The 27854-nt window shown below is 41.6% G+C and overlaps 1 protein-coding gene and 1 long non-coding RNA gene across 5 annotated transcripts in view; one reads left to right on the top strand and one right to left on the bottom strand.

Moving 5' to 3' along the window:
• Positions 1-27854, top strand: part of ALCAM (activated leukocyte cell adhesion molecule) — a 182250-nt gene that overhangs the window by 13752 nt on the left and 140644 nt on the right. The gene's annotated exons all lie outside the window — the stretch shown is intronic.
• LOC102453968 (uncharacterized) lies at positions 4650-27422 on the bottom strand. Of its 2 annotated transcripts, none has more exons than XR_016347770.1 (3): positions 27313-27422; positions 26692-26777; positions 4650-5790 (listed from the first exon to the last, which is right to left on the bottom strand). It is a non-coding gene; the product is annotated as an uncharacterized LOC102453968 (long non-coding RNA). The 2 variants fall into 2 exon arrangements; XR_331595.5 differs by lacking the exon at positions 27313-27422 and adding an exon at positions 27074-27180.

A 27854-nucleotide genomic window follows, 5' to 3' on the forward strand; every position in this document is an offset into this window, starting at 1 on the left:
TGTCCTAACAAAATGGCAGACTCTGAGATGTCTGAGTTCATGTACTTGCCTTTGCGCAGATAAAACTGGTGTGACATGATGTTTTTCAAAGGGAGAAGGAAGAGTAAAAGGCTATGTCTATCAATGAAGAAATAGTAGCATATTTGTAGATCTGTTGTTTTGAGGCTGGGCCCAGAATCAAGGTTGAAATAAAAATACAAGAATTGGCAACTCTGAAAAATATTTTTAAGCTGCCTATGCACTGTAGGTTAACTACAAAAAAAAAAAAGAGTTAAACTTCATCCTGAACATTTGCTTTTTATGGCAAGAGAGTCAGGAATGTTTCATATTCTATGAATTAGTGAAATTTAATAAATGTGCAGCGCTGTAATCTGTGTTTGAAATGTTAACATGCAATAGAGGCAACAGTAGCATGTAAGCAATTAAAACGATTCAGGAAAACGGAGGAATTTGAAAACTTCAAAAGTATCTAGTTTGTATGCTCCAATATCATGAACATTTTTCTATTGTCTTATGTGACAAGATACATTTAAACAAAATAAAGATGGCTTTCTTTGAGTGTTTAAAAATTAGAGATGACTTCCTAGGTTGTTTTTTTTTTTTTTCAATAGCCTCACCTATGGGTGGTAGCTCAATGAATTATGTTCAAGACAAGTTCAGAATATGAATAATTTTTCCTATTCTGCATGAGTTTTTTAGAGGTAAAATATATCCAAAAATATCAATACAAATTTTTAGGGTAAAGTTTTCCAAAAGTGCCTGCTAATTCTGGTCTTATGAAAGAGTAATTTCGTAGTGCAGGTATCCTTACCCAATATCTTTATTCCAGCTTGCATGAGTAAGAATAGCAGTAGGCCAGCAGATGAAGTACAGGGCATCCCCACCATATGTCCAAGATGCATTTAAAAAAAAAGTGGGTGTGTAACGAAAGGACATAAAGTGGAATTTTTTTTCCTGCGGCTGACTTCTGTTTGTACAAATTGGCCCTTTAAAGGAAAAAAAAGGGGGAGGGACCATTTTTGTGGACTGGAAGAGTGGGAAATGAGGGGACTTAAAATGGAACAGTTCCCACAAGCACTAGTGCAGAACCAACATATACTGGGATGACTTATAGCGGGGATACCCTGTATATACCCATTGTCCATGTCAGGCTTGTGCAGAGGTAGCTAACTCACACTGCCACTGCTATTTCTCACTACTGCTATTTCTCATGCCAACTAGATTACAGTCAGTGTGCATATGCCTGTCTATGCTGCAGTCACATTTTCATTTGTAACCTTAGCATCTCTTCTGGATGGTAATTGGTAATTCAGTTGGTCTAAAGAAACTCAAGGCCACAAAAGTTTTAGCATTTCTATTATTAAACCTCTGCCCTCTGCTTGTCAAGAATTTACAACCAGTTTGAAAAGAATATACTAAAAGGTGCAAGCTAAAATGTCATGGAGGCAAATTCTGTTTGACCCTCATTTTGCCCAAACTCTTAGCTCATCACTACTTGAAACCTAAACTCACATTTGAAGTTTGTTTTTCAAAAGTTTTGTGGGGCAGGGGTTTAAAACAAATTCTGGTGTTATATAAACTCAAAACTGTATCAGTTTAAAAGAGGCAACACTGTTCTTAAAGTCACAATTTGAATATCCTGTTCTCCTTCACTTTAAGAACTATAATTTTTGGCACAGACTTAGAAGAGCTATTAGTGTATAATATACTGCATAATGTGCATTGCACTTCTTAAAAACAAATCTAATGCTGCCCAGCTCAATTTATCCAAATACCTTTGTTTCAGGGGATTGGTGGCTGAAGATGTTCAAAGACATTTGGTTTAAATGGTGGTTTGGAAAAATTGAAGTTGAAGCGACCCTCTGCGTTCTTCAAAGCCCAAAACATACAGAAGTGGGCAGTGGATAGCTTTGTACACAGCTGGGTTTAAAAAAGGGCCAATTAACCTAACTGGTCTACAAAGTTGGCTAGCATCCCCTTCACTGTGCTCTGGAAACCTGGAATTACAGCTCCTCTGACTCAATTGACCCTGTAGGCCATAAATCTTTAGTTAATCATAGCTAAAGATTATGCATTCTTTTCTTCCAGCTCCGCACCATGTATCTGTGACATTCATGTAATTTAAATTAGACAGACACTTAAAACCATTGCTGCTTACTCAGATTATGCAAACTATTCACCCTTTGGGAAACCTCTACATATTGAAACGTGCTGCTGCTGTGCAGAGTTGTCCAACAGTGGAAAGGAGGCAAGATTAAGGAAGGAAGTGTAAAGACGTCAGTGTACAATTTATAGTAGCATAACCACTCAGAAAGCGGCTTTTGTCCTAGTATGCAGTATATCAGTTTTGGTGTAAAACACTAAAATGGGGGTGGAGAGATTGTTTTGTTACACTTGGGCATTCGAGTTAAGAATTTGGCCAAGCAGCCTCTTTTTTAGAGGTATGACACAACCTAGAAAGAGTGCACACAGGGGAAAAAATAACTACTTTAAGACATTGAAATAGTTTATGGGGCACATGGAGATAATTTTCTTTACATCTGCCTTGTAAAATTATCAAGAAAATTTACAAGCAGTGGAAAAAAATCCACTAGTTCACCCTTTCCATAAATATGGGAATGCAGTGCTCACCTTACTTGGATTTACTGTATCCTACCTCCCAAAACCAGAATTCTCTGGTCTGGCAATGGACCATGGATGTCCCTTGATTAGTGAACCCTAGTAGCCTAGTGGCAGAAGGGAGATCCAGGATGGGCGAGCTGAAGCAGTGGGACGGGGTAGGGGCTAGGGCTGGTGGCAGCCCACAGCAGTGGGGCTTGGACTGGGTTAGGGCAGCCCCGGCAGCGCAGGATCAGACCAGTGACAGCCCATGGCAGCACAGGGCTAGGGCTGGGGCCAGAGCCCTGGGCAGTCTGAGGATGTGGGGCCAGAGCCTGTAGGCTGCTGTGGGGAAGGGGCCTGCATTCTCAACAGCCCACAGTAGTGGAGCTGGGGCTGGGACTGGGAGCAACCTATAGCAGCATGGGGCCGGAGCCCCAGACAGCCCACAGAAGTGTGGGTTGAGCCCACAGGCTGCTTTGGAGCTGGGACTGGAGCCTGAGCACTTGGTAGCCCAACCAAGGCCAGAGCTTGCCCGCGACAACGTGGGCTTTTGGAGCCCCCAGGCAGTTCAGCCGGGGCAGCAGCAGTGGCACCAGCAGCCCAACAGGGGTTGGAGGTATTCCCTACCCCCTTCCCCAGCTGGCAAAGTCAGTGGCTGGAGGCTGTGGCAGGGAACCTTCTCTAGTCCGGCAAAGTCCCTGATTCAGGACCGGTCTGGTCCTGAGGGTACCGGATAAGAGATGTCCAACCTGTAGCGTGTAAACTCCCTAGTCACAAACCAGGATAAACCAAACAAAGACACTCCTTACCTAAAAGGGTTCACAATTTGAGCAAGAAACTAGAGATAAACACAGACAGAGGAGATTGTTCAAGGAATGTGACAGTATTGGTGAGTCAGTATGATACGTCTCTGCAGATTAGCATCTACATATTCTCAATATTTTGTTTGTAAGCTTCACCAAAAAAGGATATATTTTTAAGCAGGGCTCCAAAGGACAATAATTGCTTGTTTGAAAATTTCACAAGTCTAAGGTTGGCATGAGATGATGTGAGGCAGGAATCAACATCGCTCAATCACTATGGAGATGTTAAGCTATGAAGGGTCTCAGAAGCAAAGACAGTTTGTTTGATGCAAAAGAAAAGGGGGAGCCAATGGATGGATACAAGAGGGGAGATATGGTCAAAGCGACTAATTAGGAAAATGAGCTTTGCAGCAGCATTAGAGATGAATGGGATAGACTGTATTTGTCAAGTTAGAAAGGAGAATGTTGACATAATCAAGGCATGAGATTATATGAATTTTAGCTATGTAGATACATAGGAAAGGCTCATCTTAAAGGTGTTATAGAAATGATCTGCAAGATTTAGACATCCCTGGCCACAAGGGCATAGAGAGAGATCCAAATCAAAGATGACATCCAGGTTACAAACCTGAGTGACAGACAGGATTATAGTATTGCCCACAGTGAGCCATGCTGATCGTGAAATGATGGTATAGAGGGAGAAGAGGAGGGACCAAGGACAGAGCTCTGTTAAATCCCTGCAGAAAGGAGGAGGGAAGGAATGAGAAGGATCCTTCAAAGGACGTGCTGTTGCAACAATGAGAGACGTTGAAGAAAACCAGGAGAGACCTGAACATGGAAAGTCAAGAGACATGATGTAGGATGTGTCAAGACTACATTCATCTTTCGAAAGAGGAATGCAAATGAGGGAAATCGAAAATGCAAATGAAGAGCTGATTTACAAATCTCGTGCTTCATTTGAATAATCTCTTCCGATTGCTTTTTTTGGAAGAGATTTTTTTTTTGGGGGGGAAAGCAGTCTAGATGGGGTTCTTTTGGGGGTGGGGAAAACCCTTTTACAAAAGAACCCTGTAAACCTCATTTTTTCATGAACAAGCGTTCTTTTGAAAGTGTTTTATTTTTCGAAAGCACCCTGTCTAGACCTTTTTTTTTTAAATCTCTTCCAAAAAAGTGATTGGAAGGGATTATGCAAATGAAGCGTGAGATTTGTAAATAGCTCTTCATTTGCATTTTCGATTTCCCTCATTTGCATTCCTCTTTCGAAAGATGAATGTAGTCTAGATGCACCCGAAGAGCGAACCCTTTACTTCACGCACCTTATGTGATCATAACATTCTCAGTCTCACTTGATCATGCTACCCAAGTATCCCCATTTTTACCTCATTTCTAGAGGTAACAGTGACTGACCAATTTTCCATGGCTCTTTTCGCCACCCCACTATAGCATCATCAGTTTTTTTTATTCTCCTTCACCCACCTTCCTATAGAGGCACCTCAAGTTTGCACTGCTCCTGTGTTTGTTATACTGTTTTCATCATTTGTCTTCAGTTTATGCAAGCATTTACTCAGAACAATGCATCTGAAGGAACTTCTTTCTATCTTTCTTGTTCCTGAGTCACCATTAGAGAGAACTTAAAAATCACCTGTGTACTATTTTTCCAGAGACCCATAGTGATTTCATTAACTTCATTTATGTAAGTACGTGTGTGAGAGAGAGGCATGGTGGCAGTGGAAAAGGCATTACGTTGAACATAACTGTTCATTTTAACTAAAATATCTAATTATGTGTTTGAGTGTTAAACTTCATCTGGCACAACATACATCTTCATTTTTTCTTAATTAATCATTGCAACTGGTTCAGGCTTTAATCTCTTGAGTAAATAAACCTATGATTACACAGTAAATTTCACAGATTTTTTTTGTAGCCGTTTAATACAAACATTAGTGTAAATAATTGTCTATACTATTAATGTTAAGGTAATTAGCTTATCAGAGTTAACAAACCTTCCTCCTTTAACTTGCACCTTGTCAAATCACTGCAAAATGAACATTAAAAACCCCTTTGGCTATATCTTGATTTGATACAAACATTATTTTAAAATAAAACTTAATTGTATGAGAGAAATCATATGACATCCCTAAATTTTGATGTCAATTTATAACTTGTCACAATTTTCGGTACTGTTCCCGCAGGTACTTAAGCATGTGACTTCAACAGGACTATTCAGGTGCTTATTTGCTTAATTGGTGCCTTGGTTTTAAATTTAATGGTTAATATTGGATCTCACATTTGATCGCCATCTAAAACTTTAGTGCTTATCTCCTCTTGTCATTGATGAGGTTCTCTATATCACATGGAGGGCTGCAGCAGTCTTGCAGCTGATGACCTGTGTAGAAAATAAAAATAAATTCAGGTTGCTGTTGGGATCATGGGCATGCTGTATAATGAGTGACATTGTCCCTCTGCTCCCATTGTCGGTGACTTTAATGAGACAGCAGAAGCCTGAAACTTGCTTTAAAGATTTTGAGGCATAGGATTCTCATCAGTTTTCATTCTGACTCTGACACATTCTCAGTTCATGTTGCAAGTAATGGTTCATTTCATCAGTTGAGATCTTCAGAATATCTTTTTATATTACTTTCACACTTGCACATGTAACAAAATAATATGCAAGATACAGAGACAATCGTGCTTTGAATCTGTCAGCCTGGAGTATGGATTAAGCTTTTGGCTGTGAACGTAACTTAGAAAGAAAATGAGCTATAAAATTTGAAAGGATTTGTCTACATGGTGCATTGGTTTAGTGGGTGCCAGGCATTAATTGGCCAGGTGGACCCTACTGGAGTACACTGAAAGTTCCCTACTGTGTGTGAATGTAGTACTGTTTGAAATGGAGTTACATTGATGTGTGCTAGTTAATTTTAGTGTGCTCCATCAGGGTCTCCAGGGACCAGTTATTGTGTGACACAGTACCATGAGCTGGAATTGATATCCCTTTCGTGTGAACTAATATACCATGTAGACATACCTTTCAATTATTGTGATGGGTCAGGACCCTCTTAGGACTGACTCCCGGTATAGTGAGACATCATTGAACCTGCTTCCACTGTCAGCCTGGGCAACCTGTTACTCTGTCTTGTTGAGCTCAGCTCTCTAGCTTGCTTCAACTGAGACAGAGTCAGGCCACACCCCGAAGGCTGCAGACACAAACTGAAAGCAGCACAATCAGACCTTTTCACAGCACTCAAGTACACAACCCCTCAGGGAGCTAAACCCTAGATAATCCATTTTATGCTATATACAGAGCTATACAATGTAAGTTCATTACATTCACCTTCTTAATGTAAAGAGAGAGATGCACAGGCTCTCTGCTCCCCCAGGTAGTAATTACATGCACTGGCTTTATTACTAAACAAGAATGATTTTATTAAAGATAGGATTTAAGAGGTAGCAGGCCGATTTAAAGCAGGTAACTGAGCAAAGTAAACAAACATGAAAGCTAAGCTGAATACACTAAAGTAAAGACCATACATTGTTACAGGTAAATTCTCCCGCTTCATGTATTCCTGAATCTCTTCATAGGTCAGACACCCTTCCTGCCTGAGCCCAGCTCAGCCTTAGTAGTTTTCAGCAGTTCTCAGGTAGGGTAGCTGGGAGAACTGATCTGACTCATAAATAGGATTGGCATGACGTGAGAGCCCTTCATTTCATAGTTTGACTCCCTCCCAAATTCTCTTAGGAAAAAAAAAACAGACTTCCAGATGAGTTCCTGTATCATGTAATATGGTCACACATCTCTGTAGAATAGTGATAGAAATGTAGCCGTGTTAGTCTGGTGTTGATCTGACGAAGTGGGTCTGGCCCATGAAAGCTCATCACCTAATAAACCATCTTGTTAGTCTTTAAAGTGCTACATAGTCCTGTTTTATATCTCTGTAGGGCCCCTATAGCCATTCTTCAGTGGCTGACCCATACCTTCCCAGGAAGGTTAAGCTCTTTCACAGTTCATAGTTTTTTGCAGATTGGCCTTCATCACTGCTGCTTCTTTTATTGTCGTGCCTGAAGTGTCAGCAGTGGGTATGATGTGAAGCAGCATATATGAAATTACATATATACTGATAAATATTCCTAAACTTAGTGTTACATGTGCATGTGTCTTTTTGTAAATTAACAGGCAGAACAGAACCTCTGGAGCTTAATGCAGGAGCCTCTACAGCTTGAACTAAAAGCCAGGTCGCTCTCAGCTAAAGCTGTGTAGATCAGACTCCTTTCTTCTCTCTGTAAGTGGTCTAAATGCCAGTAAGTGGGACAGTGCACCACACCCAGAAGGTGTGTGAGCTACACACACACGAATGGAATTATATTCAGTAAATTACAATCTGTACAATGATGTTTCATGAGCCTTCTTGCATCAAGCATATCTCAGTTATGACTTATTCACATCTTAAGCATATTTTCATAAATCATATAAAATGCCTCATCACAATTCATCAGTTTTTCTGATTGCTAATTAAAAGGCAAAGATATCCTTTAAAATGGATTTTTGCTATCATAAGTATTTTTAAAAGACTTAATGTGGAAGATATATCTTTCTAGATATTCTTCTTTATTAGTTTTGAGAACAGGATGTATTTACATGCATGGCTATTAAATCCTGACATGTTTACGTGTCCATTTGTGGCTGCAGTTATAATTAATACAATGACAGTCCCTTTCATGTGTGCTGAATTCCTTTTTTCACACCCAAAGAAAAGTAGGAAGTTGTGCTTTTTTGTAATAAACTCCCAGAACGAGTTTTATTGCTTATGTTCATTGAAATTTATTCTTAGTAACTAATTTTCAGTGGAGCATATTTTTTGTTAGATTGCTATGAGTAACTGTCTTGTATATTCCAACTTTTTTGGGGGGAGTCCTTTTTGGACACAGAATATATATCTTCAGAGTGTTAGCTAATAAGAGATCACCATAAGTTGCTAAAGGAGATTTAAATCACAAACTCATCTGGGAAAATCTATAAAATCTTGGCTCATATGGAGTGAAATTGGATAGGAAGCATGATCTCTGCAAAATTTACTACAGAAAATGGAACAAACTAAAACTGTACAACTCTCAATGAAACCCCTCTATTTTCTGCAAAACAATCTTGGACATTAAAAGGAGAACATTCAAATGTGGCTAGAGTTAGATGTGGTGCCTCCTACTTCTGTTTCCTTATCTGTAAAATGGAGATGAGTCCCTCACAGAATTTTAGATTACTTACTGTTCTCAAAGCACTCTGATGAAAACCACTCTATAAATACTGAGTTCTAGAAGACGTACCTGGCATTGCACGGGTCCTTCAGGTTAGAGAGCTGGTGGTGGTGGGGCTTGGGGATGTGGGGGATCAGGGTAGAGGGTTGAGAAAAGGTTCAGGGTGGGGGGGTCCCATCTGGCAGAGGCCTTTTTTTCCTCCTCTCTCCCCCCTCTCCCCATGGCCAGCAGGGGCCTTTTCTCTCCCCCCTCCCCTGCACTGTAGCCAAGGGCTCGTGAGCTGCATGCGGCTCTTCCTCCCTCTTTCCCCCTCCCCCCCGGTTAGTGCAGCTCGCAAAGCCACCCCGTGCCTCTAAGAATGGCCCCTGCCTCCCAGCTCCTCTGTGCTCACCAGGGAAGGGGAGCCGTCGTGTGCTTCCAATATGGCAGCGGCTGGCAGTAGCCTGCTGAGGCCAAAAAGCATAGAAACGCGCTTCTTGCCTTTCTTTCTTTTCTTTCTCTACATCTTGCCCTGGCTCTTCATGCTGTATCCACTAATATCTTGGCTCTTTATCCAGAATGGGTTGGCCACCCCTGGGCTGGGGTCAGAAAGGTTTGGGACAGGGGAGCTACTTAGCTGGTCTGGTGGCAGGCAAGATGACAAGCCCCAGCTGGCCACTCTCTTGGTCGTGTAGTTGTCCCCAGTTACCAGCTCTCCCCTGCACGTGCTGCCCCCAGTAACCACTGTGAGTATTGCATCCTTCTTTGTTGTCCCCCCCCTTCCATTTTATGGAAACCAGTCCTATTCCCACCATTTCCCATTTTCCTGGCACAACCAAATCCTAGCCTTACTTTATATTAGGATAAGAGGAAGCTGTGCACCAAATTTGATGGCTCTAGCTGTTACCATTTAGGAGAAATTTTTGACCAAATGGACTCGCAGACAGACACACACTCTAAAAATATATAGAGATTAATATAATCACAACAGCCTTGATCAATCTATTGAGACAATATGACAGGGACACTTAATAGCAAATTCAGAATGAAAGAGAAACATTTCTAGATTAAAAATAAAACTTTGAGAGAACTCTTCATGAAATAAGATGTCTGATAACAGGAAGGTGTCCAATGCCAGGCCTCCCAGTATATGTAAAGTAGCAAAACCCCCATTATTTTAGGCTAATGTCTGAAACTTGGAGGTTTTGAACTAGAAGTAAATGTTTCTTAAAGGGGTGTTTCAAAGCCAGTGAAAAATGTAAATGCTTTCTTTACTTTCCTGTTTAAATTTTGCACTGCTTACAGAAATAACTGTACTTTATTTTTATGTTCTGTCTAGTGAGAGCCAGTAATTAGGTGTTTTATTACTAGTAAATCCTTTGTGGTTCAATGTGTAATCAATATTATTAATTCCATTCTTTCATCACGAATTTCTGCTGCTGATCAGTTATGAAAGCTATTTTAATGTAAAATCAATGGCATAAAATATTTTGTTGGCACTTCAATTTATTCAGAGTACAAAGTACAATATAATGTATAAGATTGTTCCAGAATACTATATCCTCCCATCTACATTTGGAGCAGCAAGGTAAAAGAAGGGGAAAACCCCAGAGTTGTTTATTTAAAATTTGTTTTGGGTTGTCCATTTGGGGCTCCATTTATTTTGAAGAATAAAATATGGCCAGGAAAGAATGCACTATTTTCTGTGGAATTATTCACCCTCCAGATCTGCTGGGAATTAGCATAAAGTAATGTTGAAAGTGAATTTATGCAGACATTTAACATGAAATGTTAACCTCAATCCTCTTTGGGATGTGGTGTAGCTAGGCTGTGTTTGGGGAATCCATTGAAGCATGTCTCCTGATGGATGCTCTGGGATCCAGTTTTCACGACATTCTGGTATTTGGAGGGCCAGCCTTGCTGCAGGGGTAGACAAATTCATCCCGTTTATTGAGTAGAAGCTCTCACCATTACTACAGAGTTTTCCAGTTTAAAGCTGGCTTTTCTTTGCCTTTTTACATAGAAGGGCATGAATTATTGCTGAATTTACTTTGACAACATCATTTGATGTCCACATATTTTTCTTTGCAACATCCTCTTATATATATTTGTTTTCATGTGCTTATTGAACAGGCTTTTGAAGTATGTCTGTCACAGATTACTAATTAGGAAAACATCTACTTTCTCTTGACAAGAGAAACAGGCTTGTGGTCTGGCAGCAATGATTCGAAGGAAAAAGCATTCAAGCTTAATAACACTCTTATTCTTTCTTGTTTCTTTCTAAGCCACCCCTCCGTGACAGCTGTCGCAAAGGCAGCAACGTGGCAGGTGAGGGGGGCAGGCTGGAGCTGATAGGCACAGGGAACCGGCTTTCAAGGAGTGGGGCCGGGAGTACACTGGCTACTGGCTTTGCCCTTGGGGACTATCGAATAGTCATGTAACCTCTAAGATTTCATGCGGTTACATGACTATTCAGTTACACGATAGCTAACATCCCTATGTGACATACCTTGCAACAGATATTTAGGCTTTGTCTACAGTAACACTTTTAACAGAAAAACTTCTGTTGCTCAGAGGTGTGGAAAAATGCATCCTGTGCCCAACATAAGTTTCGCTGACAAAAGTCAGTGGACAGAGCAATGGCATCAGGAGAGCCTCTCCTGCCTATATACCTCTTGGTGTGGGTGGCTTAATTATGCCAACAAGAGAGATCTCTCCTGTGGGCAAAGAGCAGCTACACAGTGGACCTTACAGTGGCACAACTGTAGCAGTATAGTTGTGCTGCTGTAAAGTCTTTAGTGTAGACATAGCCTTAGCTAGAGTGAGACGGGACCTATAGAAACTTTTTTCTCAATCTTTATTTTCTAATAGCTTGTGTCAGGGTAAGCTCACAAGACGCAAAATGATTCTTATATAAACGGACCTTTCACATTAGTTAGGTAGGCAGTCATTCTCCATTTAACAATTTAATCAGAAATAGCAGGTCTATAGAATGAAGCTGCACTGTTGGACGATACCAGTGGCCATCCTTTGGCAAAATGAACAACTCAGTGATGCCTGGCATTAGCTAATGAGTGACTGAAATCCTATCAGTCGGATCATCCTGTACCTTGATATGGAAAAGTAGGAACATTCTGTCTGTATGATGGTACTTTCCTTTATCTGTGTTTAGCAAGTGCAACAAAAGTTGTGGTGTCTCTCTTATTTGTGATGTAATGAGTGACATGGTAAATGACACTGGACTGGATAAAAGAAAATGGCTTTTTGACTACATTGGAGCGGGAAGATATAAAAATAGAAGTGTAGGCATGGTGGCACAAATGACAGGACAGACTAACTGCCCCAGTATAGTCTCATGAGACCCTAAGCAGACTAAGGCAAAGAAAAACCAAACTCCTATTTTGATTGTTATGGAAGACTAACTGGTATCTGATAAGAATACTGTATAGGCCTCAAATAGTTCTTAATGTCATGTCAACAATATAGGAAATATTTTATTTCTCTACATTTTAGATGCTATATGTATGGGGTTTTGTTTAATTTGTGTGTATAAGAACAAATAGACATATCATAAATGAATTATACGCATTTCTGGGCTAAAGTAAAACCCATAAATACAGACTTTTTTCAAAGATATTTTATTTGAACAAAGTTCTATTAGAGTTTTAATTCTTGGGTTCTGTGTTTTAGACTTAAAATAAGGTAGAAGCCTTGTATAGCTACTGGTAGTACAGTATTTCATAGGAGCTCTTACTCTTTGTATACTGAAATTCATTTGATAAATTAGTCTGGAAGAGGTCTTTAAGTAACTACAGTTATTTGTCATCTTAATCATCTCTTTGCATCTGAATATTGCAGACACTTGTAATAAATGACTGGTAGACCCAATTTTGCCACTGAGCTGGAATCTTGAAATTTGGAGCTCATTTATCATGGGCTGTTAAGAACAGAAAAAAATCCCAGATTGGATTTTTCCTTCAGAAGTGAACAGAAGGGCTTCAACTATAGTTCAAATTTTAACTGTATATACTAGGGATGTTAGTGTGTATTTATATATACAGTTAACCAATAAACCTGGTCACATCGGTTAATCCTAATGGTTATCTACTCCCAACTCCTTGCTGCCTCTGTATCAGAGGCGGGAGCTGGTGCCCGTGAAGAGTCAGCTTTCAAGCAGACTCCTAGTGCATACTAGATCCATGGAGCTGCCCACACCACCCCTTACCTCCAGACATTGCTGCCTCTGTATCAGAGGCAGCTGTATTGGGGCGGGTGTAGGTAGGAGCCAGTGCTTGGGGTGAGATAGCTTTTATGTACCTGTAGAGCTGCCTGCCCACCACCCTGCACTGCAGGAGGAATCAGGGTGCAGGCAGGAGTCAGTACACGCAAGTAGCTGGCTTTCAAGCTGTCTCCCTGTGTGTGCCAGCTCATGAGGAGCCCCCAGCACTGCAGCCTCTCCCTGAAGCAGGTGTGCAGGGTGAGAACAAGAACCAGTTACCCTGAGAAGCTGGCTCTGAGCACTGGATCTGGCTGCCCATCCCGTGCTGCTGCCTCTGATAGGCAGTAGCGTGGAAGGTGAGGGAGTAGGCTGGAGCTGATAGGCACTGGGAGCTGGCTTTCAAGCAGGCTCCCTACGCATACTGGCTCTGAAGACCTGCCTGTTCTCCCCCACCACCCTCCGCCTCCTTATTGGGGCAGCAGGAGCTGGTGCTGAGGGGAGCTGGCTTAAAAGCTGGTTCATCACAGCACCAACTCTGGTGCCACCTATCTTTCCCCTTCCTCCTGAACTGCTGCCTCTATCAGAGGCATCAGCATGGGGTGGGGGGTAAGGAAGGCTGCCCTGAAGCAGCCTGTGTTCACAGCAACCTGGGATCTCCCAAGCTCCCCGTGGATGGAGGATGCTGCCGTGGAGCAGCCTTTGTGCTTGGATTCCAAAGGACAGGGGCTGCTGCCACCTTGGGAGCGCAGGGTAGCAGGTATGCGGTCTGGGTGGGGAGCTGGTTTGTAAACCGGCTCCCCTGGCTTACCGGCTCCCGCCTGCCACCCCGCACTGCTGCCTCTGATACAATGGCAGCAGTGCAATGTGGCGGGGGCTACCAGGAAGTGGAGGCAGGAGCTCACTGGCTGCTGGCCCCACCCCCGTGGCGTATCAAATAGTCGTGTAACTCCTAAGTTTTCATGCAGTTACATGACTGTTCAATTACACAATATCTAACATCCCTATTTGCCTGTTCACCTGTGTGCAAATGTGTAACAGCTACAAAATTCAGCAATTGACAAAAATATATTTTTTTAAAACATTGCTACTATGTAGTTTTGCATGCATTGCAGAGATAACGTTTCTCTTTCACTCACACTTATCTAACATGGGGTGAAGAAAATGAAGACCGCAGTTCCAATTATTGAATTTTAGCTAATAAATTGTCCATAAATGTTTACTGGATGTGCAGTTATAAGAATATATTAATTTTGCTGGTCTACGTAGCCATGTATTGACCAGTTTCAAGTTGCTTTGAAATGTGTTTGATTATGGGCTGTTATTTGAGGTTAGTTACAAAACGTCGACATAAAGTAAGTAACCTTTCCCTCACGTTGCCAATCTAATACTTTCACAAGCTTTAACAGGGCATAGGCAATATGCCCTTGCTATATTAATGTAATCTATCACTTTTACAGTACTGAGTTACAGCTGGTATTAGAAAAAAATCATAAACGGTGCCACTAGGAGTCCTATTGCCATTTGAATGAATAGGATAAAAGTATCCATTTACTGATCACTAGTCTGCTCTCTTCAGTTTAAAATAACAAAATTAGATAAGCTTTTAAAATTGGGTCTTGAACAGCTGAAATATGTGCTGATAACTAATATGCAGTGTTAGTGATAATGGGAAAAACTTTTGAAAAGAGCCTAAGTTCCATAAACTCCTAGATCACTTAGGTACTTTTAAAAGTTTCATCGAGTACCACTAACTAGTATAATAATACTACTCTCTAGTATGTAATATAATATAGTCTCTACTTGCCTTATCCCACTCATAGGAATGACAAACTCTGTAATGTTCATATCTAGTCACTTCCAGGGTACTCGGTAATAGCATACTTACTGTCTCTCCTGTAAGTATTCTTGCAAACCAATACACAGAAAGTGCCTGGGCACTCAGAGTGATATATGGTGAACTGTATAAAACAGTATAAGGTGCATAACTTTCACTTTATTTTGTCAAATTATAGTTCAAATTTTAGGAGTAAAATTCTACTTTGTGTGTGTGTGTGTGTGTGTACTTTTTTTCCCAATAAGCTTATGAAAATGGCCCCCTCTAAAGCGCCATATTCAGAGGGAAAAGTCCCAACAAGTGTTGGAGATATTTATGACTCACCAACCCATTTCAATTAACAGCTATCTTTTCTTGATTAATGGGAAATTTTGGGATCTTTTCAGTGTATATTTTACAGAATTTATTTTTCTGATTTTTACTTAGACAACGAATTCTAGTTTTAGGTTATATGTCTATATAATGTCATCCTGAACTTTCTAAAATTTACAGAAATAAAATAAAAATAGTAAGATTTCTTTAATTTTCTTAAATACCTCAAATTGCAGTTTTTAAAATACTGTTAAAACTGTACAGCTATTAACCTTCATTGCATCCAATGGAAGTTAAATACCTAACCTACTTAGAATAGTGATAGAAATGTAGCCGTGTTAGTCTGGGGTAGTTGAAGCAAAATGCAGGACAATGTAGCACTTTAAAGACTAACAAGATGGTTTATTAGATGATGAGCTTTCGTGGGCCAGACCCACTTCCTCAGATCAAATAGTAGAAGAAAGTAGTCACAACCATATATACCAAAGGATACAATTTAAAAAATGAACAAATATGAAAAGGACAAATCACACTGCAGAACAGAAGGGGGATGCGGGGGGGCGGGAAGGGGGAGGAAGGAAGGTAAGTGTCTGTGAATTGCTGATATTAAAGGTAGGGAGAGTGGGATGTTTGTGAGTTAATGGTATTACAGGTGATAATTGGGGAAACTGTCTTGGTAATGGGTGAGAAAGTTCAAATTCTTGTTAAGTCCTTGTTGGCAAGTGTCGAATGTTAACATGAATGACAGTTCAGAGGATTCCCTTTCAAGTGCAGATGTAAAAGGTCTTTGTAGCAGAATGCAGGTGGCTAAGTCATTTAGAGAGTGTCCTTTCTGGTTAAAGTGGCAAGAAACTGTTTTCTCTTTGTGATCTTGTCTGATATCTGTTTTGTGGGCATTAATCCTTTGGCTACTTAGGTGCTTCTTACACACCCAATGAGATTTTATCTGCAGTGTTTGCATATAAACACATAAAATACATTTGTCACCCTTCCCAACATTGAAATGTTCTGATTCCTAATTGAATCTTCTTCAGTTAATTGAAAACTTGCTTTACATTAATGCTGACATCCAGTGAATTAAGTTTCGCCTTTAGAAATTTTACTTTTAAAAAAAAAAAAAACTGCTTAGGATCTGATATGATACACAGGGAAGCTCAGTAAGCTAATGTGGAGGAAGACTAACTCTTTCAACGTTTTATATAGCAATACTGAAAAATACTATGCTAAAATGCTATCCTGCATGCCATGTGAGAATATTCTACCAAAATTATTAAACAACCCAATTATTGAAATGTTTTATCAGATATTGTTTACATACCTAATTCATATCCTTGGTTTATATCTGAACAGCTGTTTTAAAGTATTAAATGCACTGTAATTTGTCCTGTCTGGCATTTTATGTAGCACCTGTCCCCTTTGTATCTGAGCACTGACGTTTTAGTGCTCAAAAACTTAAAAACAGTTTGCCTTTATGATAAAAACTTTCAGTGGCAGTATATTTGCACAAAAGACTGATCACCACACATTTATCTGTTGGCACTTATGTGTTCTTGCGAACCTGTTCTAGTTTTTCATTTGATAAATTCTACCATGCTAATTCTTAAAGTGCTGTATTGCCACTCAAAGGCAGTGATTTCCAGCCCTAAGTGCTGTGTTTTTTATTAATGTACATTCTTTATTGATGTTTACAATCTATAGTAGGCATAGTAAGAAGAAATCTTCAAATAATGTTACAGCTAGAAGTCTCGTAAAATAATTGTATCCTTCAGAAATGTTATATACAAGTTAGATTATGCATCTTAATTTATCAAAAAACACCCAAAGCAGAAGATATAACCCATTAAACTGTTGATACTACTTCACCTATTCTATGGCATCTTAGACCTTCTTGCAATTTTTTTTTTCAAGGTGATGGGTGGTGGCTGTAAGATGCAGGATTTATTCAAGAGGAAAATTAGTAGTTTGGGCAGAAAACATGTAGGAATATTTTTTGTGAAGATTTGTGAAATATTAATGGAGACAATTACATGAGACTTTGTCTAATTCAGCTACTGTGTATTCAAGTAAAATATGGAGAGGAAAAGAGTATCAATATTTTAAGCAGTATTCATTTTGTCACACAAATAGCAGGTTTGTCACTAAGGGTACGTGTAGACTACATGCCTCTGTTGCCAGAGGCATGCAGATTAGGCTACCCGACATAGTAAAATGAAGTGGCGATTTAAATTATCGCCGCTTCATTTAAATTTACATGGCTGCCGCGCTGAACCGACAAACAGCTGATCAGCTGTTTGTCGGCTCAGCGCAGCAGCCATGTAAATTTAAATGAAGCGGCGATTATTTAAAATTAGTTAAAAAATGTGAATTCCTTTTGCCCTTGTCAAAACAAAATGTGTCTGGTGAGCTGCAAGTGGCTCTTTTACATTTAAAAGTGCAGCTCATGGAGCCCTACACATCTCCCATTTCCATCTACCACACTGGTGTGGGGAGAGGGGTAGCTTGAGGCTTTTGCCCTGTGGCAGGGTGGTGGGGCTTGAGGCTTCTACCCTAAGAGACGTGCCTGCTGGAGCTCTGAGCTTCTGTAGATTTCTTGCCTGTAAGGACTATATTTTTCTCTGGCATGCTGTTGGCTTTGGAAGTTTGGAAAAGTGGTGTGTGACACCAGTTTTCTGGATGCTTTTCTTTCTTATATTTCTTTCTATTTTTCTGAGAGCTCAGTGGAGGTAGCATGTGAATATCCATCTTTTAAATTCCATCTTCAGATAACCTAACAAGTGGAAGTAATTTTTAAACAGTGAGAGTGAGCAACTGTTAGGAAAAATGGCCAAGGAAACATCTCTCTCTCTTTAACGGCTTCAAATCAGGATGGGATGCCTTTCTGGATGGTGTGCTTTAGCCAAATACAAATGATTGTGCTCTATCCTTGGGTACCAAATGAAATTTATCAGCCCTTGGTATATAAAAATCAGACTAAGTGATCCAATGTCTCCTTCTGGTCTTAAAATCTGCAAAGCAAGACCCTGTGATGACCTCAGAAATAAAAGCCCATCACAGGACTGCCAGCACATGACACTGACTTCTGAAAGATCTGTAGTCTGTGACTTCCCTAGGCTTCAAAATAGAGCAGCAGAGAGGAGTAGAATGCAGACAGGACTATCATCTGCCCATTGAAACGGAAGGAGCAGCTGCCCTCCTCCTCCCCCAGAGGATCTCCTGCTGACCAGCGTAAGAGTGGAAATGACACCTGCTGTGGAAGCACCTGCTTGCTATCATCCAAGAAAGGAGTGGTGCTGAGAGGAAGGCTATTTGGAATGAAATATTGATAACAAATGACTATTTTAAATTAAGAACCGCTTTTTCAGGTGTTGTGTACTTCGTTTTGGCAAATATTAATCTTTCACCTTTTCCTGTTACACTTGCTCCGCTGCTTGGTAGCATGTTGGGGGCTGTTTGAGCACAGTCGTGTTGTCTGTCATCCCGCTGATGACATTTTCTCTTCAAAGGGACGCTGCCAGGACACTCACTTCTATGCCAACATTGAGCCTTTGAAAGTGACGGGCTTAACTGTACTAGGTAGTGAACTTTTAAAGACATCCAGCATTTAACTGCTTAAAACTTAAAAGGTATTTTGAAAATAGTCCTCTCTTTAAGTACGGGGGGGGGGGGGGGGGAGCCCCCAACCTTCCCTGCTGCACATGTGCACATACTCCTCTATCTTCTTTTTTGGTTGGCTCTTTCAATCTACCGTGTGCCAGCAATAGCTAGCCTAGTTTTGTCTTGTTGAATTATCACTAGGGGAGTGGTGCCCCCTGCTTGCTATGCTCATCAATACCCCTCTCTTGGGTTAGGCAGCCCCAGCTCTGCCCTCCAGCTGCCGGGGAGGGCCAGGCTGAGGCATTACAGCCCTGGCTGGCCTGCCTTGGCTTGCCTCCCTCTTCTCCCCTACTGTGCCCAACCTAAGTCAGGCCAGCCCCAGTCCTCTACTCCCCCTGAGAGGTTGTGCAGGGCTGAGGCCATGGCTGGCTCAGCTGTCTCTCTTCGGCCATGCGACTATCAGCTCCCCACCTGTAAGGGGGGGGAGGTCCTTTTGGCTCTGCCTCACCCCATGAAGTGGGAGGTCTTGCAGCTCAAGCCCCCTCTCACCCCACTACTGTAACCTGGCTGTCCCCCACCACCCTCCTTGACCATGCCAAGCCTTATGGTCTCCCCCGCCCCTGGCCACCAGGAGGGGGGAGCAGGGCTTAGGCCCCTTGCTGGGCCCCACAATCTCTTCCCCGCCCCCCCTTCCTCCCACTGCCAGAATGGAGGGGGTATGAGGCCGAGGCCCTGCACTCTCCCCTAGGCCTTCCCTACAGCTGCAGCAAGGGAGGGGGCGGTGCCCAAGCCCTTTGTTGGGCTGCTCTCACACTACCCCCCGCCAGCTGCTGAGAGTGAAGTAGGTGAGGCCCATGCTGGACGACCACGATTCAAAACTCTGGCAGCTGCAGCTGCTGGAGGTACAGTCGGCTCCATCTCAGCAGCAGCTTACCTTCGGTGCTGCTGCTCAAGAGCCATAGGTTGCCAATCCTTGCTGGGCTAGTGATGTCACTCTGTCATCCCACAAGAAAAACTTTTTTATATATCTAGAAAGATTTTTAACATTTGAATGTGGTCTTTTAGGCGTATGTGGTGCTTCACAGAAAGAAATAGCAAAATTAAAATTTCACCAGCTGTCCTGTTTTGTAATTAAATTTGTTTGTCAACGTGGACATTTGTGTTTTAGGTAGTTCTGTCAGCACTGCAATGCCCCAGAAGAAATTCTGAAGTTGGTATTCAATTAACACAGCTATGCTCGTACTGCAGTTTCATTCCACCTGTCTGCAGTGTCAATAGAAAAGGTTGGCACCTATGCAACCAACAGATGTAGTGGCAGATTTTATTAATGCAAATGCTGAACCAAATATATAAAATCATCAGTCTCTCAGATCTGGGATGTCCACTATTGTGGAGTTTGATTTCTTCTAGTTAGTGCTTGTTCTAAAATTGCTGTTGAAAGTAGTAGGCTTTATATTTGAACATTTTAGGTGCCGAAAAGTTGCTTAATGCAGAATTTTGTAATACAATAATGTGCTGAATTTTCACTGGGAGAAAAAAATTATTAGAAACAGAAGGGACAGATGATGATGGCTGAAATGGAAGTTGACCGTGATATAAAATGACCAATATAGGATAAATAAACTTATTTCATTGTATTATCAACTGAGCAGAAACGGAGAGAGCATTAATCTACATTTCAGTAAGTTTAGAAGAAAAATACACTACTAAAATGTGGAATCTAAGCATAGATTTTTGGCTCTGTGTATATTTTGCCATTATCCGTGAGTATTTTAGAAAGTTACCTCACTGTCTAAAAGCAGCTATGACATTAACAGAACCAGTTGCAGATGGTGGAGCTAGAAAAAGATCTGACCATCAAGCCATTATTTTAGACATAAGGGTAAAACAGCTGCTTTTTCTTATGTGGCTACTTAAAGTAGATGAAATATTGTAGGAAGTCTCTGAAAGGAAAAGTTTCTAAGAAAAACAATGATTGGAGGAGGGGGGGAAGGCAAAAGTGTGGAAAGATAACCTAAAATAAATTCATATCTGGTTAGAATGATAGCAAATCCATAACACTGAGTTCTGAAGTGGCAAGTGGAAAACCTATAATGTAGTCCTGACAGCCCATAATACTTCTTTCTATCTGAAGCACTAGACTAGAGCATGTTGTGGTAGACCTAATCAATCCAAGGAACACCACCAGGTATTTTAAACAAGGAAAAATTAGCGCCGAGGGAGAGAACAGTGCCCTGTGGAAACCAATTTTTAATAACTCTGTAGTAGAGGATAAGGTGGAAGGCATTAAAAAGTCTCCCACGGGGAATTTCTTAAGAATGCTTTGGACTAGAAAATGGAAGTGGTCTCAATAGTCTTATTTTTCCAGTTCAAATATCCACTGATAATCTGAGATTATAGTATATTATTATGATCAACATAAGCGGATGGTTGTAAATAAATTGAATTTCCCTTGGGAAGAATTTGAGTAACACTAGTGAAAAAGAAAACCACATGTTTTTTTGAGATGTGTTCTTCTGCATGTGACAGTTGTGAACTTAGAATTAAAATGTGTTTAAAAATACACTATAAAACACTGCTTGTTAAAAATCTTAATTTTGTAGAATTCTATTTCCACAGTTTTTGTTTAACCAAATCCTGTTGAACTACAGTGACAGTACATACTAGTACATACTTTAATATACCATATGTAGATTCCATACAAAAAGGAAAATTAGGAAAGTGAATAAATATTCAACTCTTATTGAGATTTTTTTTCTTGCTGTCTTGTTATTCCTGATCATGTTTAGTCTTAAAGGCAAAACAAACATAACCAGTATTTACCAACCTTTTCTTATCATAGAGGAGAACTTCTACAAGTTCATAAGTTTTAAAGTATTAGCTATTTAGTAAAGTCTTTAGCTGATGTAAACTGGCATAATTTCAATGGTATATATCAGCTCAGAATCTTGCCTATTGTTTTTACAAATGCCACAAACCCTGAAGTCTAATCTTAACTTTATCACATTAGTCATACCTTATAACTTTTCTCTAAAACATTACGGCAGTATATGGGAAGAGCATATTGGATAGTCAGTTGAAAGAATACACTCTATATAGGCTTATGTAACGATGATCAAGAAGTGTTAATGTGCAGGTCTTTATAAAGTGACTGATTAAAATGGTAACTTTCCTATTTAAGAGAATTATTCCTCTTGTTTGTTCGCACATATCAGCTTACAGTAGTGACAGTAACTTATTTTTACTGTTTTTCACCCCCTTTCAACTGCAGTCAATCCAACTAATAGGGAGTAAGTTAGATTTATTTTTGTTCATTGTCACCAAATTGGAATTTGAATCAGTTATATGAAAACAATGAAACTGCACATATGACACCTGAGGGCACAGTTTGGCTTTCAGCCTGTATTATTGGAAATGTCTGTAATAATGAAAGAAACCCATGTTGGTGCTCAGAATTTGAGCTGCATTTCCAGCTCTGCGCTTTACAGTGCTAGGGAAATGACCTGTTAAACAGAGCATAATTGATATGGGGAACATTAAAGAACAATAAACAATGCTAACATTTACAATCACTTCGCACACCCCAAGTACACTTGAAAAATTTAAGGGAAATAGATCCATTGTTCTGACTCCCCCCCCCCCCCCCCGCCAAAAAAACCCCCAGAAAATTTGAGGTCAGACTGTCAAATTATTATTTTGCTGTGTAAATTGAGGAGGAAAAGGAAGAGTAAGATGGAAATGGAGTCAATATTGAGACACAAAAGGAAAGAAAACGATAGAGGTGAAAGTTAGTATCAAGTGAGCATCCACTAGCATACATCTCATGGTGCTACAACAAATGTGGTTGAGAGAGCTATTATACATGGCAATGTCTTTGCAGTATCTTCCAGGAATGCGTGAAAAGTTCTAGGCCACTTTTCCACTGATTTCCTCTCCACTGTCCCCAATGTGAGGCTAACTTTTGATTTGCATTTTAATATTCGTGGATGTTCTTTCCAATGTCTGTGTGATGGAATGAATCTCTGTATACACACCCTACACGTTACTGTCATAATTGTAGTACAGTATATGCCTTGCTGAGGTGTCATTTGAAAACTAATAACTTACTTCTCAAGAGAATCATGGTGAAATGTATGTAATCGTGTTATAAATAAGACTGATTTAGTCATGAGTATTTTTAGTAAAAGTCATAGACAGGACACGGGTAATAAACAAAAAATCATGCCTGTGGTCTGTCCCTGACTTTTTCTATAGAAATGCCCTAAGACTTGGTAGTTCCTGGGGAGGAGGACGAGGCACTCAGGAGCTAACTGTCCCTATACATGCACTGTTCCAAGGCCCTAGGGACTCTTTTTGTGAAGGCCTGTGGGGTGGTACATGGTTGGATCCACTGTTGCTCTGGTGGCCCCAAGAGCAGTGGTACCAGCCACTGCTCAGGCAGCCTAGGACTAGCTGCCCAGGATCTGTTCCTGTGGCAGGCCGGCCACCCCAGCTTAAGGAGTGTCCCGACAGCTGCCACAGGACAAGCCACCATGGGATTGCATGTGGCTAGCCCTGGGAGTAGCTGCTTGGGTACTCCCTGGCTAGCTGCACCGGCCACTGCAGCTGCAAAGTCTTGGAGGCTGCAGAAAGTCATGAAATCCATGATTTCTGCAACAGCCATAACAGAATCGCAGCCTTAAGCATAAGTAAACTTAAGAATGTAAGCTGAAGTCCTGACTGAAGTATGTTTGCCATGAAGTAGGTAAACCTGTTTCTCAAAGACAAAAGACACTCTGGCCTGGTGTCATCAAGGTTGATGGGCCATCATCTGTCACATGGCTAGTTTTTGTTAAGGAAAGGAAACGGGAAGAAACATATTGCCTGCTAAAATGCAGATCTAACGCCTCTTTCTTATCTGACTCAACCTCCTTGCTCCCAGCTGGAATTTTATCTAGGGCAGTGATTAAAACCGACCAACTCCAACTTTCTTAACCACAAGATAGTTTTTTTTCAATTTAAGTGCAATGTAAGATCTACATCAGACCCAAATATCCTTGCCCCACTTCCTTCCTACCTCTTCTTTGAGGCCCTGCCCCTGCTCCACCCCTTTTCCAAGGCCTCACCCACTTTCACCAGACTTGAGTAGGGGATTGGAGTGCAGGCTCTGGTTTTGGGCCAAGGGGTTTAGCCAAGGGTAGGGGATTGGGGGATCAGGGTGCAAGCTCTGGGAAGGAGTTTGGGTGCAGGGGGGACTCACATCTGGGGCAGGAGGTTGGGTGCAGGAGGAGGTTCAGGGCTGGGACAGGGGTTCAGGAAGCGGCTCTGGCAGGCACCATTTAACTGAGATGGCTTCCAGGTGGTGGAGCAGTGGGGTTAAGGCAGGCTTACTCCTGCCCTGGCCCTGCACCACTCCTGAAAGCAGCTGGCATGTACAGCAGTGGCTCCATGGCGCCATGTGCTGCCATTATCTACAGGCACTGAACCCACAGCTTCTACTGGCCACAGTTCCCTGTTACTGATCAATAGGAGCTATAGGAGTGGTGTCTGTAGGCAAGGACACCATGTGGAGACCCCCTACTTTGCCTTTCTCAGGGGCTGCAGGGACATGCCAGTCACTTCCAGGAGCAGAAATTACCATAGGGATAATTACTCCAGCTACAACAGGGTAGGCATTTTAGAACTCACTACTCAGAGCATTAAATTTAAGCATAAGAAAGGGTGAATGAATTATGAAATGAGGAGCAAAACCCCCTGTGATTCTCTCCCATTCATCTCTTTATCTCTCTTTGTCTCTCTAAAAAAAACACACAATCCCTAAGATTACAAAAGAAATAGCTGTTAGGTCTTGGGGAGAATTGGACAATTTTCTATATTGGGATCTCCAAGAATTTGGTAAGTGGGTAAGGCCACACTCTTCCATGGTATTAATGGAGGAAGAGAGGGGTCTTGGACGGAGGTTGGGTGCAGAAGGAAGCTTGGAGTAGGGGATTAGAGTGAAGTAGAGGGTGTGGGATCTGGGAGGGAATTTGGGTGAAGGAGGGAGTCCTGGGGTAGGAGATTGGGGTACAGAAGGGGATGCAGAGTCTGGTGTGACCTGGGATAGAGGCGCAGAGGGTTTGGTTTGTGACCCTGGTGCAGGGAGTTGGGATGTGGGAGAAGGAATAGGTGCCAGGTGCAGACTCTGGCTGGGAGGCACTTACCTTGGGTGGCTCCCATCCAGCGGCCCAGTGGGACCCGCAGGCAGGCTCCCTGCCTGCTGCCCCTCCGCATGCTGTTCACAACTGCCAGCTGCAGGGGCAGCATGCTCTCTGAGTGCTGCACGCTCTTGGCGGGGAGGTCCTCTGTACACACTCTACGCCAGAAGCATGGCCAGTGGAAGCAGTGAGGTGTGCTAGCGGCAGGGGCAGCAGGTGAAGTCCCCCACTCCGGAACGCACAGAGCACATGGCCCCATAGCCCGTTGTTTTGAGCAGCATGCAGGGATGCAGCGAGCCTGCCCAAGGAGGCTCCTGCTGCATTGCAGGAAGGTGGCAGGCTTCTGCCTGCTCCTTGTTTGGGGGGAGGAGGGAGGGTAAAGCTGATGAAAACCTGTGATAAGTAACCTTGAAGTCAGTCTAGTTTAAGTATAGTTCTGGAAGCATTTTATCTTGGCGTTCATTGTTTGAACCATTCATTTTTGATCATTGAAAGATGGGGTAATTCTCATGACTGTGAAGGAAACAAGAGTTTGAGAAGGGGTAATGTGGAGATTAGATGCTTGTCCACATGAAGACTGTCATGTGGCAGAACTGAAGGATGTGTGATTTTCCTAACAGCTCAGCTGCTGGCTTTTTGTTTTTCTGAACAAAATTTCTGAAATTAACAATATGAAAAGAATTCATGGAAAATTACTCCCAAAATAGCATCCTGTGATCAGAGTAACCACTTATATACTTTTTTTCCCCTAAATATTGTCTGCTTATCTATTACTTCATACCCAGCATTATTGAAAACAGTCATTTCACTTCCTGAGGGCCAAAAAAAGCAACACCAGGCTACTTTTTCATTTCATTTGGGGATACAGCAATATGAGGAGTTAGTCCTCAAACATCAGGACAAGCCTTGTTATAATTATAAAATTGTGCCTAACATTTTTTTATTATTTTTTACACTTGTTCTCACTACTTTCTTCATATTTAGTGGTAATAGAGTGATCAGGTAGAAAAAATATTAATAGATTTAAAGATAGAATCTGCTTAGTTATCTGGGGAAGTGACACAACTGGAATATTGTAGGTTGCTACTGCTCAGAAGTCTGAGATTCATGCTAGCTGATTTTTATAAGGTTTTGCCACCTGGAAAAGATCATTGTAAAATGTTTTGTTTTGTTTGATTCTCCTTTTACAGATTATTACATTAGTTGACCATTGGGGTTTGAAAACTAATGAAAATATAGAAATCCACCAGAGTTTTTAAGTAACAATTATAGAAATAGCAATATTTCAGTCCTCAGATTTCTTTGACTTCAAGTGAGGAATAAAACACAATTTTCTCTAAAATTTGGAAAAGCAAGGCCGTATGGCAAATCACCAAGTATTGTATATAAAGTCTATTTGTATACTAATTTCTTTACATGAAGGGCAAACATGAATAGAGATATAACAAAGACATTAGGGCTCCGTCTAAACTACATCCCTTTTTCAGTAAACGGATGTAAATTAGGCACGTCGATATTGCAAATGAAGCCGGGATTTAAATATCTTGTGCTTCATTTGCATAATGGCAGTCGCCGCCTTTTTTTGCCCTGCCCTAGGGCAGTCGTTTCCAAACTGTTTTACACTGAGAACTGGCAAACCCATTCACAAACTTTTGGCAGTAACATTTTATTTGCATATTCATATGGTAATTAATTTTAAGAGGTCACCGTGCTACTTTAAATTGCATCTGTACACACACAATACATGTCCTTGGATCAGAGTTTGCAGATATCTACAACACTAAAAAAAATCTGTTAAGATAAGAAAGGAAAGGGTTCTTTTAAGCCATTAAGACCTATGTAAACTTTGTTTGAAATGTAATCATGCAGGTGTCATGTGCTAAGCCTTTTGTTTTCAAAAGTACCTTAAAGCTTTTAACCCACCTGAAATTTTACTGCCCCAGTCCAGAGAGTCTTATGTCTGCAGCCCAGCCAGGGCTGCTGTGTTGAGACAGTCTGGCTCTTGGTACCTGCAGCCAAGATGGGAGCAAGTTAAAACACCCCAAACAAATGCCCCTTTGTTCCCACCTCACTGCATAGACACCAGCACCTCCCCCCCCCGTATCCCACTAACCCCCGTGCAATCTGCTCCAGCCCAGCACAAGAAAAAATGCTGTCTGCAGCCCAGCCAGGGTTGCTGTGCTGAGACAAACAGGGTTTGACTCTTGCTGCCTGCAGCCCAGAGGGAAATGAGTCACCCCAAACTCCCTACTGTCCCCGCCTCACTGCACAGACTCCAACACTGCCCCTCATTTCCCCAACCTACCCCACGCAGACTGCTACCTCTCTCCCAGAGCAGGAAGCTAAAGGATCATGCTGGGTTTCCCCACAGGAAGCTGCAGGCAAACCCAGCTGCTGTAATCCGATCGCTGTAATTAAATTTTTCCTCTCCCACACTTACTGCACACTCCAAACTCCCCTTTCCTCTGCTTCCCCCGCCTCCCCCCCCCTTGCCAGCCATTCACTCACTCCTTCCTTCTTTTTTCCTTTTGTCCCCTTCCCTACCAGCATGCTTGTTGTCTGGAATAGGGCACTTCTCCTGCTGAGAGAGTGCTCCTCCCCAGCCAGAAGCTCGCTGCTCTGCAGCCCCAAACCTCTGGCAGCCTACAGGGAACTTAGATTCCTGCCAAGCCGATCATCAAGGTGCGGGTGTGGCCTGGCAGTGTGCTGCGGCCCGGCACCTGTCTGCAGGCTGGAGATAGGAAACCATTGCATTAGGGGACCCAAGTACGGTTGTTGCCAGATGGTTTCAACAAAAATACCAGACACTCTTGACATTACATCACAATCTACATTACATCTTATTTAGAAAATACCAGACATTTCTATTTTCTCATTTATATTTTCTCAATTTGTTTCCCGAACAGAAAGCTCAAATACTGGACTATCCAGTTCAAAACCGGATACCTGGCAACCTTAGACCCAAGAACCTGTCCGTTTTTGAATTAATCTATAACTGTTCACTATCCTACTGTGTGTGATAGGATATCATTTTTGTATGTGTATTCATGCTATTAGTATTGCCAGGGGGGTAGCTCCACATTTTT

This window comes from Pelodiscus sinensis, chromosome 1 (assembly GCF_052426305.1).
Source record: "Pelodiscus sinensis isolate ZL-2025 chromosome 1, ASM5242630v1, whole genome shotgun sequence".
Taxonomy (NCBI): domain Eukaryota; kingdom Metazoa; phylum Chordata; order Testudines; family Trionychidae; genus Pelodiscus; species Pelodiscus sinensis.